At 28.2% G+C, this 17,270-nt stretch overlaps 1 long non-coding RNA gene across 1 annotated transcript; it reads left to right on the top strand.

Annotated features, from left to right (window-relative positions):
• Positions 1-9,047: 9,047 nt before the first annotated feature.
• On the top strand, positions 9,048-10,512 carry LOC124895809. The gene is made up of 2 exons (XR_007051888.1): positions 9,048-9,355; positions 9,899-10,512. It is a non-coding gene; the product is annotated as an uncharacterized LOC124895809 (long non-coding RNA).
• The last annotated feature ends 6,758 nt before the right edge of the window (positions 10,513-17,270 follow it).

The raw sequence follows: 17,270 nt of genomic DNA, 5'->3' as shown, positions 1-17,270 counted from the left end.
ATAACCCAACAAGGTTAGGGTCGAATCCCACAGGGAATATGGTGTTAATTAAGTTGTATACAGATTAGTTGACTTTTAATCATTTGTTTCCGTAAAATAAATAGGGGAGATTTGATTCAGTTCACAAATTAATGGTTTCGGTTTAACAAAATGAAATACGTGTAGTAGTATTAAAATTCAGAGAAATAGCAAGCTAGGGTTATGTTCACCTTGTAGTTTTCAATAATTTCTAACTATGGGCTTTATGAATTCATACATGCATTATGCTTATAGAGAAACGTATTGTATTTAATAATATAATCCTAGTGTTTCTCAACCATCAAGGACTAATTCACTTTAGTTCTCTCGAACCAAAAACGTTTACCAAAAATAATACGAAATCTCCAAGTTGTTAATCCTACTAAGGCATTAACATATGAAATAGGGGTTGGTAATCCTATTTTGTTGTCATTACTCTCTTTTCCGAACATCAACCTTTCTTTCGAACAAGTTGCATTTTAAGGCATATCCTCTATGTTTGCAACCATGAGAATTCAAGATAAGTGAAGAGAGTATGATGTAAACAAATCAATGCATAATGAATTCAAAACCCAAAGTAATATATTGTATGCTACAAGGCTTCCATAACCCTAACTAATAAACTTAGCTACTCATGAATAAAACAAAAATCATAATAGAAACATTCATCATACCAAAAACTAGAAGACGATCTTGGTGTGCGAATAGTGAAAATAAGAGAGATGAAACATTTTCTCTCTCTCCCCCCCCAAGCTAAGCCACCACTCTCCTTTTAAAAACTAATACAGAATAATTCATAATGACTAAAAATTCAGCATTAAGCCTTTTAATAATCTTTTCTCTCATAATTGCCTTCTAAGTCCCTGAACTAATTATAAATGACAAACTAGTCTTGGACATAGTTTCTAGGTGCCACATTTGGTCCAGACTGCTACTCTCTTGTGTCATATTCCATCCGCATTCCATAGTCCCATTATGTCTTCATCTACCTTATTAATACCTGAAATCATGCTAATCACATCGGTAGCTCAATTACATAGAAGTTGAGTAAAAACATAAGAAACTAGGCACTTTGTTCTCTAAACTTCACCAAAATATGGATAAGTTACGGTGCTTAGGCGTATAAATACACCCAAGATCAACGATCAGGAGAATGGATGTCAAGAATGAAGAGAGTTTTGAAATTACTTTAATATGTCGACGAGATTGAAAAGGTCAGGCATTTAAGAAGTTATGGCATTATTTCGTTGCAATTGGCAAGGATTATTATGAATGAAAGAATATTGAACCATTAATTTTAAAGTGGGAATTGATACACCATAAATTTAATGGTTTATGACGTTCAAAAGAAGAAGCTAGGTGTTCTCAAACCAAAATTGGGTTAGGATTTGAAAGTAGGCCAACTAGGCACTAATGTTCTAGAGATTTGAATTCAAGAAATTATTTATTTGCGCTCTTTAAAGACCTTTGGAGAGCGTCTCGGAACCGTTACAGAAAAATTGCCCCAGCTTGAATACCGGAGAAATTATTCTAAAATTATGGAGAGACCGAACCCTAATACAGGGTTGCCTACATATCTTGTCAGGATAAGAATCAGGCCAAAACATAGTTCAAACCTATGTCAGCTAGTAGCAATGTAGCTAAGGTGTATTTTTAACTAATCCGCTATGAAAAACAAAGGTTAGACCACACCTTCTCACTAAAGTATAATTAGTTTAGAGCAAATAAATATGTACAGATACAATAATCCTTCAAATATGTACAAAGAATATAATAATGTGTCACTTGGGTTGTGAACCCTTCGAACATAAAGTTGACTAACGATGCATGCACCTAAAAGGTATTGTTTAAGTTCTATCCTATGCTGACTAAGAGTGAGTAGACTCGGACTTGGATTTCCTATATGAGAAGACACGTGGTTCCACGGCAGTAAAACTCCCGCTCACCCCATGTATGTGCCGACTCTCTAAGATAAGGTGATTTGAAAGAATTTTGGGAAAGTACAATGTACAATCCGCGTGTACAATGTGTGTGAGTGTCTGTTTTTTTAAAGTGGAGAAAATATGAACGGAATGACAATTTAATAAAATGATTAACAAATAAACAAATTTATGTCATATAAACAAGATAAATTAAGACAATTAGGAAAAAAATAAATAATAGTGTATAAAACCCATAAATAGTTACCTAAGTTTGTAATGGTTAGAACCTTACATCTCCAGCAGAGTCGTCAAACTGTCATACCCGATTTTTACCGAAGATCAAAATGAGTATGACATTATGGACGCTAAAATAATTGATTTTATATAGAGTCGCCACCTAACTTTTAAGGAAAATAAGGAAACCTATTTATTTACTAACGTGTATAACTTGTGTTTTAATCTGTGAACCAGTTTAGATTTCAGGTGAGGGTTCAAATTATTCCGAAGGGAAGGGATTAGGCACCCTTTAGAATCTACAAATGTGATTCCCGTTCAGACTTAGGTTTATTAAAAAATGAAAAAAAAAAAAAGCAATGTGTATATATACAATTATAAAATGTGTAAAAATGATGTAAATAATTTATAAGGAAAGAATGTATAAATTACATATATTATAGTAAAAATATGTATAAAAGTATATGAAGATATTTGAATAAAAGTATATAGGAATGTATATGAAAAGAAAAGTAAAGATTGAATAAGGAAAATTTTTGTTTTAAAAAAAAAAAGATTACGTAATGTTTTTAGTGTAAAAAAAGTATGAAGTATTTTTATTAATTATCTAAATCAATTTAATGTATATATTAACGGCCTAGATTTGCCTAATGCTTGATGTGGATTGCATAAATAAAGAATATTTCACCTACCACCCCAAAAATAAAGTTTTCACTATAATAATATTTGTACAAGTATAAGAATATAAAATACAATACAAAATTTAAAGTCCTCTTTGAATGCAATTTTCGATGAGGATTCTCAATAACCTGCATGAACAATTGCAATAAAAATGTTAGTAATAAATAAAGAATTATTGAAATAAATTAAAATGTACGTAAAAATATATTTTTTATTAAAAAACGGGTTCGGATAAAGTTTTAAATATTATAATAATTTCGTCATCGCCTGAAATCTTATTTTTGTTACATATTTTTTAATGTAAAATTCGTCTTTTCATATGTGAAGGCCTCAAAAATCGACGGTAATTTTTTCATTGGCCAAGCGTTGATCTTTGATATAAAATTGTAAAATTTGAGAAAGTAAAATCCATCTTTGTAATGGGATGGCCTCAAATATCCAAATGGAGAGATAATTTCATTGGCCGTGTGTTTATTTTGAGTATATGTATGTGTTTTTGAGAGAAAAAAAAAAGATGAACAAAATTTGTGTATGATAAAAATATGTGTGTGGTGAAGAATATTTGTGTAGTAAAGAAATGTGTGTTTGAGAGAGAAAAAAAATATGTGGGGATGAAAAATGTGTATATGTATTTGTGAATGTGCATTTTATTTATGTATTTGTATGTGAGAAGACAAAAAATATCTGTGTATTGTATTTTTGGAAATAAAATAAATTAGATAAGAAGAAATTTGATTTGTTTATATTTTGAGAGAGGGGAGAAAAAAGAATGAAATGTGTATATGGTGAAAAATGTGTGTGTGAGAGAGAAAGGAAAAAGATTACTAAAATTTTGTGTTTGAGGGAGAGGAGAAAGAGGGAGAAAATATGTGTGATTTTTTTAGAGAGAGGAAGAATAAAATGTGTGTGTGTGTTTTGTGAATGTGTGTGGTGTAAATGCGTATTTAAAAAGAACCAATAATAATAAAATAAAATATCACATCCACCTTCTTCCAACACATCCCTTAAATTATGGATAGCAGATGAAGGAAAGTCAAATATCATAAATATGATGAGACCTTGACTTGACCGATTTATTGTTATATGTATTAAAATAATTCAATATTATTTTTGTAGACGGTATTTAAATAAGGTACGAAAAATATCAATATAAATAACTACAGAAAAATGTAAACAAATATAATTATCTTTGAAAAAAATATATTAAACTATAAGCAATTAAAATTATAATATATAAAAAGAATTTTACTATTATGTTATGTATGTATGTAGATGATTGTGCAAAAATATTAAAATGATAATAAACTGATAAAAAGCCTTAAAATTTACGAAATTAAGGGTATGAATATTTGTGGTGTGTGTTTTGTGTGTTTATTGTGTGTATGTATGTTGGGTATTTAAAAAGAAAAAATAATACTAAAATATCAAATCTACTTTTTCCAAACACATCCCTTAAATTATGATAGTAGGTAAAAGAAAAGTCAACTGTCATAATCATGACGAGACCTTGACTTGACTGATTTTTGCTCTATGTATTAAAATAATTGACTCAACTCAACTTTTATGGATTGTAATAAATATACAAAAATACAGATATTGATATGTAATTATAGAAAAATTGTAAAGAATATTGAAATTATTGAAATGTATTAATTTGAAAATAGTGTAAAAATGTGACCATGTCGCGCACGTGTGCAGATAATTATAAAATATTAAGAATGATAATGAATTGGTAAAAATCCTAAAATAAGAAAAATTATTAATAAATTATAAAAATAAAAATATGATAACAAATTGATTAAAATCCTAAAGTAAGGATGATTATCAACAATTTATCAAATAATTATAAAAAAATTATGAAAAATTATATTTTGTGCCCTTTAGCGATCAGGAAGCCAGAAGACGTTAATTTTAGGCACCGAGAACAAAAATTGGGTGTCAACACTACCTATTATCCACAAATCTTGTTGATGGAGTGTTAGTGGGATTAAAACTACTATATCCACAACTCACATTGACGGAGCATGAAAAAATAACTGTTCTATTCTTCGTATTATAAAAGGAGTCCTCTCTACCAAATCTTAGAGTAAGTTCCATCAAACTATTTTGAAATGTAAGGCAAAGAGAGAAACAAAACTTATGTTTTTGGTTTAAGAATAAAAGAAAATCAAGTGCTTTCGCTAATCTCGATCAAGAAGAAAAGTTATGGATAATTCCAGTATGTTTCTTGATTGGCTTATTGTTATAGAATGGTGTGTGAAAATTATTAAGTTCTACGATTCTGAAATCTTATAATCCTTACAGATCTATGATTCCCATAAACTGGGCTAGTTGTTGTGCATTAGAGAGAACTGCTCGTCCTTTTCCTCCTCCTCCAAGCACTTGCATTGCAAAACTAATCACCTCCCTCTCCTCACATCCTCTAACAATATGTTTACGTCTTTCATCTAGGCTTACCAATGCATAAGATTTATTGTGAGTGGGAAGGGGATCCATGCTCAAGATCTAGGACTGTAAAGTTACAAAAAATGAGTCATCTAGATCCTCTAGAAATTGATGGGTTAGTTTAGTTTCAGTGGGACTTATTAGTTTGGGTGAAGCAGCACAAAAATATCCACATGTTACGTCTTCATAATTTGTCAACTCTTCCCACAAAGATTTAAGTTTCGTATAGTACAAAACAAAGTTGGTTCCCTGTTGTTTAAGTGAAGCTAGTTCAGATTTTAATTGGTTAATTCGAGGGCCATGACAATGGAGTAACATTCTTTAAGGTCATTCCATATCTATCTAGCAACCTTGTATCCAACAACACTTGATTTATTAGTACCATTGATAGAATTAAACAACCAAGAATATATGGCTGAATTAATCAATCGTCACGCTTGAAATTTGTATTCGATTTTAGTTTCTGGTTTAGAATAATCTTCATTAACAAAAGCAAGTTTCCCTTTTGCTTCAGACCATTGATAGCCGTTTTTACCCAAACATCATAATTGTCACTCGTTAAATAGTAGATTGATGATGGGTCATGTTGAAGCAGGGATTTGGATAATGGACTTTCACCTATACTTGTCATGACGATGAAAGGAGCAATGATTTTGTGAAGGAATAAGTCGACTGCAAAACAAAAAGAAAGAGGGAAAAAAGAAGAAGGATGAATAGAGTTGTATACTAGGGATCGTTTCGCTTTAATACCATGATAAAAATATTCGTACAAAAAACCTTGTTTGTATTCATAGAGTAGCCTCCTTATTTATACAGAGTTTGTTTCAGCTCCTAAATCTATTCTACGATACAAAATATATTTTATTTTTAGGATATAAAATATTATAGAAATATTATCTACCAAATATAGAAAATAGAGTTTTCAGCTTTTCTTAAATACATATTGTCTAATAGAATTTAAGAGAAACCATTAACAAGAATATGCAGAGAAGTAGAGAAGAGAACGAAAAAAAAACACTGAGAATTTCTTATTACTTGATCAATGAAACAAAACAAAGTGAGTATATATAATAGTCTGTTAACTAACTAACTTGCCTTAACTAACTATTAGATACAATAACTACTTTACCCTTATAGTCTAATTATATATCCTCAGTACCTAAGTCGGGCAAAATGATTCAGGATATACTTGTATACCTCCATGAGGTAGGAGCAAGATGTGTGTACATTATATTCTAACCTTCGGACCCAATCTATGAGGTTATAAAATTTTCTATCTAAAACCCTCCTATAGTTCTATGTGGTTATTTTTTTAGTATCATACATAACTTATCGCCAACAATTTATCATAGCACATGTCAACAATCAATTGTTTCTTTTTCCTGCCGAAATAATGATGACATTTCAGGAGAGGAACCACTCAAGTTTTAGTGAGATAGAGAGTCTTCTCCTGTATTATTTGGGGGTTGATTTAAATTAGTCTAGCCTCAAATAAATGAAGATAAAAAGAAAAGTAAACAAGGAGGTACACCTTAGCAGTCGCTTGGTAGAGTATATAAAAATAATGTCAAATAAAGTGTATTTATAATGGTTGCATTACTAACACAAGTATTAGTAATATTGGTAATACTTATGCTGACATTATTTCTTACGCATCATTTGATTTGATGTATTAAAAATAATATATATTTATATAATTTTTATAAAAAAATATTTATTTACTAAATTACACTTTTTATACATATTCGTAGATTTCCATTCTACATTAAAACAAACCATTTAACTTTGCCTTTTCTCACATGAAATTAAATATACCAGGATTCCATCTTTTCATTCAAGTGGAGAACTGCAGCCTCTAGTTTTTGTTGATTATCAGTGACATTATTGTAATGGAAATAGCACTCTCACTTCCTCAACCATGGGCAAAGACCCAGACCCTCATAATAGGAAAATTCAACCCTAGGGCTTAATTGGTTACCCTATAATCGGTGAATTATCCCTTTATTTTTCTCATGAAACCTTGGTTTTGTTGAAGGACCCACCATGTGTACCAGTTCTTCAAGAACACTGCCCAGTATTCCATGTTGAGGTGAAAGTATCCACTCTACAATGACTTTCATTTTCTTACCCAATTCATCAATTTTGAGTTGGTGCTACCCACATTTTGCGAGTTTCTTCAATGGGATTCAACAATTGTGTCTCCAACTTCTTAATGTTGTCTTCCACGGCCTTCAATCTCATTGTTGTAATTGTCATTGGTGCCAGGAGTTGGCTTCGATATCAAATGTTGACTTGCTCATTTTCATCATTATTTTACCCAAATACCCAATTTCTATTTGCTCATTTTCACTGCTAAAATAATTTGAGGAAGGTATGAATCTTGAAAACTCAATTTTTACTTCTTGAGAATGAAATTGAAGGAATTTGACTAGACTAAAGTAAAGAGAAAGAAATCAGAAAAATAAGAAAATGATTGATTAAGAAGGAAGAAGATGTGGAAAAATGGTGAGAAAGAAGTTGTTATTTTAAGGGGTAAATTTGTAATTTAATAGTATAATGCATGTATTGAAATGTGTTGTATTACTAATAATACATAGAAAAGAAGAGGTATTAGTAATACATAGTCCAATACACTATGCCAAATAATGCATTAATACACAAAAATAATGCATGCATTGTTTTTGTTAACACACTCTACCAAACGACCTCTTAGTCGTTTGGTAGAGTGTATTAAAAATATAATACATGCATTATTCTTTGTGTATTAGTAATATCATGTTTGGTATCAATTTTTAGACTATGCATAACTAATACTTGCATTAGTTATACACACTATTGTGTATTAAGGTGTGTATTATTAATACTCATCATTTCCTATGTATTAATAATACCAAGTGTTTCAACACATGTATTAATTAGTAAATGACAAATTTACCCTTCAAAGCCCCACTAAAACATTTTCCCAAGATTTTTCCCATGGTGCTTTGCCTATTTTGTAGCACTTTGCCATCTGCTAGGAGCTTGCAGTGTATTTTTGTGCCATGCCTATGCCATTCGCCGGAAGCTTGCAGTTTGGTATCTAATATTTAACTAGACCTATAGTTCTAATCTCCATGATCTTTTTTTCATTGAAGTACGTCAAATCCATACTTCCGTAATTGGAGTATGGATATGAAATTGATTTTTTTGTTTTGAAGGTTATAAATTTGGGGAAGAAGGGTTTGGGTTTTCCGGTGAACTTTTCGCCGGTTTCACTATCCAGATTTTTTAATTTAGACAAAGTAATAATTAAGTTTCTTTCTACAACAGCTACGTTGCTCCCAATTAGAGACTTCCATTGTAGCCATATGCAGAAATTGCTAGAGAAGAAAGCTTAGCATATGGGATACTGCTTGTAGATAAGTGAAGAAAAGTTTTTGTTTCGGACAGAAGATTGCAAAAGAGAGTATAGAATGCTAAATAAAGGGTATTTTAGTAAATAAATATTGTTTGATAAAAATTATATTTTATATTTTAATTTTAATACATCAAACTAAGTAGTGTGTAAGAAATATTGTCTGCATAATTAATATTAGCATAATTAATTCAAATACTACTAATATAAATATTATTATTATACACTATTCAGCATTATTCTTATACACTCTTTCAAACCAACTTAGTGGGCTCATCTTATCCCCTGCACAACTTTATCATGATATGATTTTTTTTTGCACCACAACTTTATTATGATTATTACTTTTTGGAGAACAACTTTATTATGACAAAATTGTAGATTTATGTTCCTCTTTTAGCTATTTACTTCAACTTCTCTCGGTTTTGCTGTAGTTTGAAGGTGTGTTGTGTATTCTTCAACCTCTCCTATTTTAAAATTAATTCTTTCACCAAGTTGAAAATATGGTTCAAACTTTTGTCTCTTAAATTTTAAGTATTAGGCTCTAAATAGAAGCACAAGCTTTTTCTCTAGTTTGGCTTGACTAGTGACAACTACATCCATGGAAAGAGGAAAAGAAAAATGAGGAGAAAGAAGGGACTGGAAAGCAAATAGCTCATCGGTATGTCATACAACACGTTTTTTTTAAAAAAAAAAGTTGGCATATTCAACTTAGTCTGGTAAGTATGTTCGTTTCTTTATGGAGCTTAATCAACTTCAACATCTTAATTATGATGAAAAAAAATTCATGTAGCTTCAACAAGAAAAATGAATTTCTTTTTCATTGGGTTAAGTTGTTTTAAGGGCAGTGATTCAAATAGGGTAACGTATATCATTTTTATGCTTGGGTTTGATGGGCAAAATAGACAATAGTGCTTATAACAATTTGAAAGTTGGACCAAACTCAACCTCAAAACTAGCTCATAAGGTGAGAATTGCCTAAGTTCATATAAGAAAATCACCAGATCATTCTCCAACCAGCAAAGGACTCTTAACAGTGTTGAAAATCAAATGACTATGTCCGTATGTATTCGTTTTTCATTGATTTTGGATTAAAGTATCTGGTCTAGGTAATATACTACTTCAGTGCTCTGAGTAACTAACTAGTATGTGGATGGACAGATCAGTAGAAATCTTTATTGACATGCTCTCTTTATGATTTAAGCTGTAACAGGACAAATATTTTGCTTAACTGTTAGGCTATTTATGGAGAAACTCCTCTGCGCCTGCGTTAGCTGCCTGTTGTAATTTAGAGGAAAATTTATGATGGGCAATTTGAAACAACATTTGGTGTTTTCGGCAGTTGTTGTCTGTTGTACTTCACGAGGACATGGTCAATCTTCTTGATTTCATAAAGAAGTTAGATAATGAATGTGTGCAAATTTCAGTTCTTAACAAGGATCGAATTGAAGAGCTGACATTTGTGTCCGCATTTTTTCATCATTATCACTATCTCTTGGCAGAAGGTTGTAATGAAGAAATCATGTCTTGCATATCAAATGAGATTCATGATCTGGTTCAGTCACGTTTTCGTCAGAGTGGAGAAGAAATGCTGGTTAAATTAATGGATCATGAGATTCCTCGCCTCTTGGAAAATGTCAGAAGTTGTATTAGCTCATATAGTAATGCAGAATCAAGTGATGTGACCATGACCGAGGATCATTTGGTTGAACTTTTGGATGCCATCGTCATGTATCTCCAATATCTACACAAGTATTGTTCTGAGTTGACTCAATATGAGCATATTGACGAAAGTAGTATATATTTGGATTTATTTGATTAATTTATTTGATTATGAAACAATTAAATTTAGATATTTACCAAAATAATATTTAATTTGTTTAGATGGATAACGTACAAAAACCACAACAATATAAAGAATTAAAACAAATAATATCTGAAAAACGTAAACAATTAAAAATAAGGATATAAAGACTACAGTGTAACATAATTGTTGGAGTTAGTAAAAACTCAATAAATGCACAAAGAAGAATATATATCAACACAACTTATATACATTTAAATAAAATGAACAAAGAAGAATTTATAATAGATGAAAAAACATATGAAAATCATGAAGGATTAAAAATAAAAGTAGTATTTTCCAATCTAGGAAGAAGGTATAAAAAAATAGGTGAACATTTATATTTAATGTTAAAAAAAGAAGAATTAAAATTAGAAGATAAGTTGACAGCCACGGTAAGAATAGAAAGAGAAAACGAAGAGATAGATAGGAAAAAGAAAATAGAAAAAATAAAATAACAAACTACAGAAGAAATACGAAAAATAGAAGAAACTAAATATAGTAGGATTGCTGAATTAAAAAAAGAACTACAAATGCTAAAAGATTTATATGAAAATAGACAGAAAGAAAAAAAATAAAGAACAAAAATTATTAATTGAGATAAATCAATTTTAAAAAAATTAGAAATAAAAAATAAAGAACCAGAAACCAGTGAATTAGAAATAAATACAATAGATGCTGAAAAAACAGATAATTATGATTCGGAAGATAGTGAAACATATACAGAAATTCTAGAAAACATAGGAAAACTAGAAATTAATGAAAAATAATAAGTAATTAATAAAGAAGATCTAGAACTAATAAATACAGAAGTAAATACTTTAGATAAAAATATAATACCTAGTATATCAGATATAAGAAAACCAACCTATAATTACAAAATTAATTTTAAAAGATATAATCCAAAGGATGAATATAATAAATGGACACCGACACAAAGACAAATAACTAATTATAACTTTTTAATTTTAGACTGTGTAACATACACAAATAAAATAATACAACTATGGGTAGTATACAAGTCAAAACAATTATTAGATAATAAATAGATACAATAAATACACCAGAATATATAGAAAAGACATTAATAGAAACAGTAAAATTATGGCTTTTAAACCTAGCCGAAGCAAGTAACAAAGTATTAAGATCTAATACAAAAATAGAAGGAACATCAACACCTACAAAAATATTACCAACAGAAATATTGAAAAAAATATGAAATAGCTATAAGTGATGAATTTAGCAGTATTACAACAGAAGAAGCAGAACAAAATAAAGAAAAAGATACGAATAGAAATTTAATGTTAAAATTAGCAATATGTATTATGTGCTATATAGATGAATATACATGCGCATTTAAAGAATATTATTATAAAGGAACATATAATATAGAAGAAAGTAAATAAATACGAAAATTATATTTTAGTAAATTACCTGAACCATTTAGTTCAAAAATAATAAAGAATTGGGATGAAACAAAAATAGTAGATACCCTAGGAGCAAGAATAAATTTTTTACAACAATGGTATAGAAATCTATATGAAAAAAATATAGAGAAGAAATAAAAATGAAAAAAACATTAATAAGAAATTTAGCATGTTGTAAAGATAAAATAGCACCTCAATTTGTATGTGAAGAAAGATATTATAAGAAAAGAAAAAGACATAAGAAATATAAGAAATACAAAAAATCAAAATATAAATATAAGAAACCAAGAAAAAGATATTATGTAAAAAATTATAGACATAAAAACCCATATAGAAAAAAGAAATCTATAAAAGAATGTACTTGTTATAATTGTGGAAAACTAGAATATTTAGCTAGAGATTGTAAATTATCAAAAAACCCAAAAAAAAACAAATATCAGAAATAAAAATAGAAAATACAGAATATATGCAGATAGATTATATAGATTATGAATTAGAAAGTGAAGATAGTATATATGAAATTTCGGAGAATGAAACAGATAATGAAATAAATAGTGAATTAAATGAATCAAATGACTGAAGAAGATATAAAAATGAACCAAATAACTGAAGAAGATATAAAAATAATAACAAAGGAAGAATATTTAAATGAAGAAGGAACAGATCAAACAATTATATTTGATAGTAATATATTTGACGAAATAAAAGGAAAAGAGTTAAACTTAAGTTTAGAAAAAATATTTAAAATACCAACAATAAAAAATATATTTAGTAGAAAAAAGGAAGAATACTACGTAATAAGTCAAAAGGAACATGTAATAGATTGTAGCTATGCAAAAGGAAGAGCTAGCATACCACTAGTAACAAAAAGAATAATTAATAAAGAAATAAACGATATAAAAAGTAAAGACTCAATAAAATATGTACACCTTAGAGGAACAGAGATATTAATAAAAGAAGGTTTCAGAGAAGAAATAGATACACCAATAGAATTATATTTAGAAGATGATAGAATTATAAAACCTATAGAAAAAAGTATAATAACCGCTATAAAAGGAAATTTAATATACCAAAAATTTAGATTTATAATAAGTGCAAATTATTCAGTAGCAATAACAGATAAAAATATAGATAAATCATTAGTATTATATTGAAAAATATTAGGTATAGAACTAACCCCAAAAGTAAAATATTTACAGAAAGATGTAAAAATCTATATGTACTAACAACAAAACATAAAATAACAAGAAAAAATAAAATTAATAAAATACAAATAGAAAGTCCTTTTGAACAATTCATAAAAACAATTGATAATAATGACTATAGTTACAAAAATATAGATATAGAAGAAGATTTAGAAACAATAAATGATAGGATAAGTACATCAAAAAGAATAGCTCATGAAAAAACAGAATCATCAAGTTCATAAAAAAGAACAAGTTATGAAACAACTTCAATAGTTAATTTAAATCAATATTATATAACAGGAACAATAAATGAAAAAGAATATTTAATACTCTTAAACACAGGACAAGAAGAAAATTATAAAGCAAAATATCTAGTAAAAAGTAAAGAAATAAAATCTAATAGTGATATATGCCCAGATCTACCAAGGAGTCTAATAAACATTAAAGATACGACAGAAATAATAATAATAATAGTAATAATAGGAGTTAGAAAAATAAAAATAGAATTCGAAATAAAGGAAGAAATGCAAAACACAGACATAATATTAGGAATAAAATTGTTAGAACAAGTAAAATCATACAATATAGAACATACACAATTGTCTATAACATATAATAAAGAAAGATTATTCGTAAAAAGAACTTTAACATGATATGAAAATATATGTACTTGTAAAAATAATTCTAGAAGGATATTATAATAGATATTATACACCTATGATAGATACAGGAGCAGAAACAAACTTATGTAGATACAACTGTTTACCAGAAAGTAAATGGGATAAATTAAAAACACCAATAGTAGTCAAAGGATTTAATAATGAAGGAAGCTTAATTACATATAAAGCTAAAAATGTAAAAATACAGATATGGGATAAAATAATAACAATAGAAGAAATCTATAATTATGAACTAATATCAAAAGATATGCTTTTAGGAATGCCATTTTTAGATAAATTATACCCACATATAATAACTAAAATAGATTGGTGGTTTACAACACCATGTAAATAAAAAGTAAGACCAAAAAGAGTTATTAATAAAATAAAAAAGAAAACTGATTGGTTAGAAGGAAGTAAAAAAATTTCACAAAAGTTAGAAAATATAAAAAATACTGAAGACATTATAGAACTAGTCGTATTTTTTATAAATAAAAAGGAAATAACTATATTTTCAGTAAATAAGATAGAAATAATTAAGAACAAATTAGAAAGATTATATAGTGAAGATCCATTAAAAGGATTGGAAAAAACATAAAACTACTATAAAAATTAAATTAATAGATAAAAATAGTATAATAACTCAAAAATCATTAATATATAATTTTGATAATTTAAAAGAATTTAAAATGCATATAGATGAATTATTAGAGAAACAATATATACGAAAAAGTAATAGTAAACATAATAGTCCAGCATTTATAGTAAATAAACATAGTGAACAAAAAAGAGGTAAAAGTAGAATGACTATTGATTATAGAAATTTAAATGCAAAAACTATGACACATAATTATCCAATACCAAATAAGATATTAAAAATAAGACAAATATAAGGATATAACTATTTTAGTAAATTTGACTGTAAATCAGGATTTTACCACTTAAAGTTAGAAGAAGAATCTAAGGAATTAACTACATTTACAGTACGACAAGGATTTTATGAATGGAATGTATTACTATTTGGATATAAAAATGCACTAGGTAAATATCAACACTTTATGGATAGTTATTTTAAACAATTACCTAATTGTATAGTATACATAGATGATATATTATTATATACAAAAACCAAAGATGAACATTTAAAATTATTAGAACAATTTACAGATATAATAGAAAAATCAGGAATAAGTTTAAGTGAAAAAAAAGCAAAAATTATGAAAAATCAGATAGAGTTTTTAGTAATACAAATCGATAAAAGTGGAGTAAAACTGCGACAACATATAATACAAAAAGTAATAAATTTAAAAGAAGAATTAGATACAAAAAAGAAATTACAATCGTTCTTAGGATTAGTAAATCAAGTAAGAGAATATATACCAAAATTAGCAGAAAATCTAAACCCATTACAGAAAAAATTTAAAAAAAGATATCAAATATAATTACAACGACGGAGATAAAAAACAAGTCCAGAAAATAAAAATACTTTGCAAAGAGTTACCAAAATTATAATTCCCAAACGAAAATAAAAATTTTACATATATAGTAGAAGCAGATACAAGTTAATATAGTTATGGAGGAATACTTAAATACAAATACGAAATGAAAAAATAGAACATCATTGTAGATATTATTCAGGAACATTTAATGAAACGGAAATTAAATGGGAAATAAATAGAAAAGAATTATGTTCATTATATAAATGCCTATTAGAATTTGAACCATATATTGTATATAACAAATTTATTGTAAGAATAGATAACACATAGGTATGATGGTGGCTAACGAGAAAAATATAGAAATCAGTTACGATGAAGAAAATTCGGAGACTAGTATTAAATATACTGAATTTTACATTTACGATTGAAGTGATCAATACTAGTAAAAATGTTATTGCAGATTACTTATCAAGACAAAGCTTCTCAAACTGATTTATCAATGGAAGAGGCTGATGCCAAAGATACCCAGACTGATTTATTACTTCAAATGTTTGAGCAAATGAAGTTATTACAAGAAAGAGTTATTATACTAACTGATGAAGTTACAAATGTAAAAGTGCAGGTTGAGCACTATAAAAAATAAGATACTGTGCAGGAAGAGCACATTAAAAAACTAGACCTAGAAGGTGACGATGAGAAACACCTAAAAACTCAAATTACGAATGAAATTACAGTTACAGCTGCAGGCGCAGGAGATATATCTAAAGGGAAAAATATAGTCACTCAAAATAAACCTGAAATACCAAAGAAAAAGAATTACAACCTCAACCAGATATTTTCAAAACTATATACACCAAATATACAAAGATCAGAATTATTTGCACCTCCCCAAATGCATACATATTCTGAATCACTTAACCAAGAAAAACAGACATACAACTATGTTGCCCGAAAATACATTGAAAATAAATATATATACCTTACAAACCATGTTAAATAGCAAACCTATTCAAAGTGAAGAACTAGCCGCACAGCAAAAAGGATATATTACCCAAAAATGCCAGAATTACAATAAACTTATTGCTTTTACAGGTACAAGTTCAAATTTAATCAAATCATGTTACTATTATGAATTATTATCTATAGTTTACACAACTACTGGAGAAGAGTTAGAAGGAATTCCTGATATTCACAATGGATTTATGATCTACAAGAGAATTACTAACGGACAATTATTTTATGTTCGATTTTATACCGCCCCAGCCGAAATATTGTTTGATAAAGTTAAACAGACTATTACAGTAATCAAGATAGGTATGACCAGAGATTGTATTATTCCAGAAGAAATATGTGAACAAGACGAGATACCAAAGACACAGATACCAGGATTTTACCGCAACAAAAGAGTTATTGGACTTAATAATATATTATCAGAATTACTTAATAATTATTCAAATCAAAAACCCATTTGGATATATAGCTCGAGGAATCAAACATTAGTTTATTCAACTTGTAAAGAAGTTAAAAATCAAGACATGAAAGAACTTAGGAAATGGGGATTAGCACTCCTCAGACCAGAAGAACAACCATTAACGAGATCTATCAAAAAAAGAATTATTTCAGAAGAAGCTATGGAACAATTTTATGAAAAGGTTGGCGAAAAATACAATGATCACATATGTAGCAGGTGTAGTGGCAGACACAACTTTATTTCAGATGTGATGCTACACTAACAAGAAGATAGGAAGCAACAGATACGACAAAAAAGAGATAGCTACGAAGCAAAATAATGGAGATAAAAGACAAGCTATTGAAATTGTGAAAGCGACATGTAACAAACTTTCACAATTTTCTTACATAAAATATATTGTATAAAGTTTGTAAAGACTTTTTGATAGATTAGTTTTTCTAGGCTTTTTGACCTTTTAGCCAAAAGCATTTATGATTTTGTTTTATTTAAAAACTTTCTTGTAAATTAGGTTAGAGAAATAATTTTTGAAGGCTTTTGTAAAGAATTAGGT

Source organism: Capsicum annuum, unplaced genomic scaffold (assembly GCF_002878395.1).
Source record: "Capsicum annuum cultivar UCD-10X-F1 unplaced genomic scaffold, UCD10Xv1.1 ctg997, whole genome shotgun sequence".
NCBI classification, from domain to species: domain Eukaryota; kingdom Viridiplantae; phylum Streptophyta; class Magnoliopsida; order Solanales; family Solanaceae; genus Capsicum; species Capsicum annuum.
Note: the sequence above shows the minus strand (reverse complement) of the source record. Positions and strands in the feature narration are given on the sequence as shown.